Below are 6,920 nucleotides of genomic sequence, written 5' to 3' on the forward strand. Positions count from 1 at the left end.
CAATAATCTAGCCATCCGGCTCACGGTTAAATCCATAACCAGCCAATTCATTAACAATTACGGCCCTTCGGCCCATGGCACAACAAGCACTTCCACCGCCATTCTCCGCATCTCACAAAATCATCTTTGATCCTCAATGATCATTCATTTTTCCCTTGCTTCACTCGCAAGTTACCACATTCACTAGCCCTTTTTCTCATGCTAGGCATATCATAATGATTTAAGACATAAGTGGTGAGATCGGAGGCTTAGAAGTATGAAATTTGGCTTTTAAAACTCAAAAATCAACTTTGGGATGAAAATAGGTCCACGCGTACGCGCCCGCGTGGATGGCGCTTCTGCACCCACAGCTGAGGTGGTGAACACCCGACCAGTCTGTTGTGCTTTCCCAGCACCTTGCTTTTGCTTCTCTGGACAACTTGCGGCTTTATGCCCCGCCTTTCCACAATTGTAGCACAAACCCCATCCGGCCTTGCATGGTACTCCCGGATGGTGACTCCCACACCTAGTACAAGTTTGATCATTCTGAGGCTGCTTCCCAAACCTTTTCCCTTGGGAGTAGTTGTTGTTAGGCCTCCTAAAAGAACCTCCCCTCTTGAAAGACGGACCTCTAGGTGCAAAGCTCTTCCCTCGGTTCTGTGGAAATGATCCTTTGTGACTTCCTTTCTCAGCGGCTTCCCTCTTCACACACTCTTTAGCAACCCTACACTTGTTCACCAACTCGGAGAAAGTTCTAATCTCCATTGGCCCCACCGAACCGAAAATATCACTCCGGAGTCCTCCTTCGTACTTAACACACTTCCATTCCTCCATAATCAACATCATACTCACCATCAACATGATACCACCCATCAATTCAACATCAATCATCCATCAAGTATATATCACAACATGCATTTCTCATATTTCACCAATCAAGGCATCAATATTCATAATCACATATATGAACACATCATATATTTCAACCATCCAACAACACCAACAATTCAATGCCTATCTTAGGGTCTCATATTAAGCCATAAAAATAACATTTTTGGCTTTCTAGAATAAATTCTCATTTATGGGTTAATTAGCCGTTAATTAACCGGATCTTACAACATCTGCGCCTAGAATTTAGCAATTGCATTCAATTCAATTCAATAATAAAAACCTTGTCCGCTTGATTCAATTCTGAAAAATAATTCAAATCACTCTCATTCAACTGATTTGAAGTTGAATCATTCATTGTTTTGATAGCCTATTGAAATCTGAAAGCGAAGAAGATAAATTCACATATCGAAAAAGAAAACGAAGAAGAATAGGAAGAAGAACGACGAGCAGCAGATAAGAAAAAGAAGAAGAACGACGCAGTAGCAGAGTAGATCCAAAAATTGCAATCAGATCATTAATGTGAAAAAAATGTTCACGTTGAAGAAAAAGCTTTACATAATTCTATTACGTTAATAGGAGGGAGAGGGGACGCACGTGTATTTCACATAACTTGAGGGTGGGAGAGGCGCGTTAACAAAAAAGTGCTTGAATGACTTAGTTAAGTTTTTTACATGAATGTGGAGTATTATTGTTAATTCAAATTACTTTTAAGTGGTGCAAAAAATATTATTACATAATTTGAACATTTAAAATTCGTATATAAATCCACAAAAAATTAATTATCATTAATTTTATCATTCAATTCACCTCCTTTTTTAAGTATATTTTTATGTTTATGGATATATATATATAGTATGTATTATGAATTTGTATCTAATTAAATCATTAAATCTTTCAAATATAGTACCTTGTTTAGTACAATATCCAATGTTACTGAGCAGAGTTTGACAATATTATACAATATCCTTGCTTTTTAGCTAACAATGAATTTGCCAATATTAGGGCATGTTTGACCCATAAAATTGTTCTCATTCTTATTTTCAATCATTTGATTTATTTCTATTTAATACTTTTATAAAAAGAAAAGTGAAAAATAATAAATATTTTATTTTCATTTTTTTTGTAAAATTATAAAAAATAAAATAAAAAAAAAAAAGGTTATCAATCGCAAATCAAGTCATATCTAAATTTCTTCATGCTATTATTTTAAAATATGCAATAAATGTAAAAAAGATAAAAAGACTGAATACTTAACAAAAATATACTATTCCTGTGTGGATACCTGGAGGGGAGCTCGACTTCTGGGAGTCGGCGCCGAGTTGTTATTTTCGGTGTCGATCTATAAGCCTTGAGAAAATCTGAGCTTTACGCCTGGAGAGATGTCCAATTGTGCAGAGTGCGAACAAGAAACAAAGGGAGAGTGTACCTGCAAAGGCACTCCGAAGCTTAAGTTAGTATTGAGAATTCAATCTGTCCCTTAGGATAGAAGATCATACCTTTTTATAAGTGGAATGAAACAGGTCAGTTATATTTCTGCTTTATTGTCTGAATTGAAGAGTAATAATAAGGTTTAATGAGTGATGATGTCTGGTCGGACGTTTTGATTCTATGATGTAGGCCGTTGAGCTCGGTTGTAACGCGTAACGTCGAACTATGCTGCATTTTGCCAAGTTATGACTCATAATGCCGAGTTATGACTTGATATTTGTAGCGGTCAGATCATAGCCCCAAGCTTAGCTTGGAAATGTGTTTAATGAAGCAGGTTGAGCTTATTAATGAAACATAAGTCGGTTATTGAGCGAGTAACTCGGCCAATTAGGTTAGGCCTTGTAGCCCCCTGTTCAAATTGCTTTATTAAAGAGTTAATGATGGCAAATGGTGGTGTGGGTAGGAGAGATACAGAATTAAATGCACGTGCGTGGTTCCAATGTCCCTGATTGATTGAGGGCAGTGGAATCGAAAGAGTTGGGTAAAGTGTATTTAATTAAAACACTTTTGTAATCCTGAAAGTTTTCACTTTGGCTCCCTTTCTCTTTCTTGTTTATCAGAGATGTTTTGAAGCAATATGAGTAAAAGAGGTATGCTCTAATTTCTTTGTTTTTCCTCCTGCATTTGTTTGCTTTTCTTCTTCTTCTTCTACATTTGTTGGTTGCTGATGGGTTTCGAAGAGGAGAAAAAAGAGAAGATTGATTGGTCATATGATTGGGTGAATGAGGACGTGAGGAGTCGTGCATTTCTGTTTCAAGATGAAGATGTTGTGAAGGAGATTGATAGTAGTAGGATTGTTAGGGTAGGTTCTGGGGTTCGGGTGGAGCTACTTCCTTGTTCTTCAGGTGACAGGATTTTCACAGAGGGGAGGGTTTTGAGCATTCTATATATATAGTAGTGTTTTGGAGAAATTGAGGGTGAAGCTGCCGTTTACGGACTTTAAGTGTCAGGTGTTGAAGCAGCTAAATTGTGCACCTTCCCAACTTTACCCTAATGGCTGGGCATTTCTTCGTAGTTTTGAAATTCTAATGGAATTTCTGGAGGAGAAACCGACAGTGGAGTTGTTCTTTTCATTATTTCAAGCCAAAGGGGTTTGGAAGGGGGTTGGGTGAACTTGAATAGTTCACCCCGATTTGCTGTTTTCAAACTTTACAAATTCTCCTTTAAAAATTTCAAGGAAATGTATGTGAAGGTTAGAAATGTTGAGGGAGAGTTTCCTTTTTATATGGATGAGCATTTCGGGGAGAAGTTTCCTGTCTGGTGGTGTTCGGAGCCTTAGAGTATTTTGGGTCTGGAGATTATAAATGCAAGGAATGAGTGCATCATAGAATACTTAATTGAAGCTGTTGATCGAAAAGAGCTAATCTCGGTGTTTGACTTGCTTCAGTGGGAGGATAATAGGGATGCCGTTATAGAGTATTTAGGTGAGGGTTTGAATTTTTTGTGTTATGAATGAGGTCGAGATATGTTGTAACTGTTTGTTTTGGCTTGTTTTCCAGGAGGAAACTATCCTGGAGTGTCTGCTGCGACTCTGAGGGCGTGAGTAAAAAGCAAAAATTTGGACAAGGAGGGCTCGTCCTCTAAGGTTGACAAAGCCGCTAGTGTTTTCGAGGTTAACCAGCCCAAGCCGAGGAGGAGAAAGGTTGTTCTGAAGAAGATGAAACATGATGTGGTTGATTTGTCTGATGAGTCCGAGGATATTCGAGACGAGGTTCCAACGGAGGAGCTTCAATGGTATTTTGAAAATCAAAAGAAGTTGCATGATGTGGCCGAGCAAAGTGATGGGTCGTCGCTGTGAGGGAAGGATTTTCCATATATGGTGGTGACAGACGAGGTGTGTCCGGGGCCGTCGGATGTCACATTGGCTGGTGAAGTCGGTGATGTGGCCATTGATAAATATATGCAGGTATGTATGTGATTTAGTTTTGTCAATTATGTTTTGGGTGGATATCTATGTATTAGTTGCTATGTCTCTGAAGGTTATTGGACTTCGGCTTGCGAGCTTGGGGCGCAGCCAAGAGAAAAAAACATCGGCAAGTTGCCGAGCAGAAGCTAGATGTGAATTTGGAGGAACAGTTGAATTTGAAGAATGCTAGGGTTACAGAACTGGAGAGTAAATTATCTGAGATTGAGAAAGAGCTAAAGTTGACCAAGGAAAATTATGCAAAGGAAGTGGAGGATGTGAGAAAGAAAGAGGCTGATCTCTCGAGTATGAGTACTCGGATGGTAGAGTTGACTGCTAAGTTGAAAAATACAGAGAAGAGCAAGGAGACAGCAATCTTGGATTCTTTTATTGAAGGGTTTGAGCGAGCTTCTCTTCAAGCCAGGTTCCTAGCTCCTAACGTGGATTTTGGTCTGATGGATCCGGGCAAAATTGTTCGGGATGGAGCCATGATTGAGGATGATGGTGCTGAAGAGGAGGGAGGTGAAAATGTTGGGCAGTAACCCTAGTTTCATACATCTGTATGTTTTTGTTTAAACTTTGTAATAGTGGTTTGGTAAAAATTGTTTGCTCTTAGAATGAGCACTTTGACTGTTTATATTTTGGATGTTTTTGCTGCCAGTTTGAAGTGGGCAGTTTATTTTTCATATGGTAAAATGTTGTGTTGCATCTTTCGATTTATAAGTAGGATTATTTGCGAGGTACCCTGTAATAGGTGTAGGATAGGATATGTCAAATAAAGTAGATGCAAGTTGGGTACAGTGAGTTTGTTTTCGAGCTTGCTTTGTCTGTTGATCGATTTGATGGGTTAGGTTCGGCCAATTTAAGTTGATGGGTAAATACCAAGTAGGCTGTGTATGAATAGTTATTGGATATTTGTTTAATTGGCATAGTCCGAATGATCGGACTCGGACTATAGATCTCCTATCTGGTAAAGTCTGATTAGTCGGATTCGGAGTATTGGTAGTCTATTTGGTTAAATCTGAATGATCATCTGTTTGTTTGATCATTACGTCCGAATTGAACAGAGCTCGGCTGTTCGTTTGGTCGGTGAAGTCCGAATAGAACAGAGCTCGGCTGTTTATTTGACTGGTGAAGTCTGAATAGTCGGATTCGAAATAGAGTTTGGCAGGATAATAGTATAAATTCGGAGATAAGAAAAAGTACTTAATATGATAATTAATCTGATGAAAATAGGAAACTTATATATGTTAACAAACCTTTGGTTACAAAGGTGTAGGCAGGCAAGCCTCGTTAAAACCTCTCCAAGCAAAACCCGTTTTGGACAAAATCTTAGTAGTAGAAAAAAGAGTACTCGCCTGTCCCTGGCTTTTAACTGTAATATAACTTTAAAGATAATACATTCCAAGTGTTAGGCAAATCATTACCATCTAAGGTTTGTAATTGGTAAGCTCCATTGCCGATGACTTTTATGATTCGGTAAGGGCCCTCCCAGTTAGCTGCTAGTTTGCCATGGCTTGATGGTTTTCTGGCCTGTTCAGTTCTTCTGAGCACAAGGTCCTTTACTTGAAAAGACCTTGGGTGATGTCTTTGATTATATCGCCGAGCTATGCGTTGTTGCATAGCTAGGTGTTTGATTGCTATGGAAGATCTGACTTCTTCAAGGAGGTCCAACTCGGATTGCCGAGCTGCGTCTTTTGTAGTATGGTCGTCCATTTCAATGCGCAGTGAGGATTGAGAGATCTTCACGGGTATCATTGCGTCAGAATCGTAGACTAGCCGGAAAGGTGTTTCCTTTGTTGTTGAGTGGATGGTATTGTATCCCCATATGATCTTGGGGATGAGTTCAGCCCAAAGCCCTCTGACTTCGTCAAGTTTCTTCCTTAAGGCATGTAAGATGGACCTTATTCGCGGCCTCTGCTAACCCGTTTGTTTGTGGGTGCTCTACAGATGAAAAATGCTGGTTGACCTTTAGATTATGTAAAAAGGAGATGAATTTTTTATCGACAAACTGGCGTCCATTATCAGTGATAATGTGCCAAGGTATGACGAATCGACAGATAATATGCTTCTATAAAAAGGAGATCATTTGTTGTGAGGCGATCTTTGCTAAGGATTGTGCCTCTATCCATTTTGAGAAGTAATCAATTGCTACTATTAAAAGTTTTACCTGGCCGGCCGCTAGGGGGAAAGGGCCGAAGATGTCGAGCCCCCATTGGTTGAACGGCCAGCATACCTCGGAACAGTGTAGTAGTTCGGCTGGAAGGTGGGTGATCGGACTGTGTTTCTGGTAGTTGTCACAGCTTTTGACTTTTGTTTTACAATCTTGTTGCAACGTCGGCCAAAAATTTATGAGTGATGATGTCTGAATTAAAGAGTAATAATAAAGTTTAATGAGTGATGATGTCTGGTCGGACGTTTTGATTCTAGGATGTAGACCGTTGAGCTCAGTTGTAACGCGTAACGCCGAACTATGCTGCATTTTGCCGAGTTATGACTCATAATGGCGAGTTATGACTTGATATTTGTAGCGGTCGGATCACATACTAAAGAATTTAAAATGAATAAAAATTACATACTAAAGATCTATAAATATCAAAGTATATATTTTAGAAATTATTTAGAACAAAAATGTCATGCTATTAATAAAAATTTAATA

This window comes from Arachis ipaensis, chromosome B04 (genome assembly GCF_000816755.2).
Source record: "Arachis ipaensis cultivar K30076 chromosome B04, Araip1.1, whole genome shotgun sequence".
NCBI lineage: Eukaryota > Viridiplantae > Streptophyta > Magnoliopsida > Fabales > Fabaceae > Arachis > Arachis ipaensis.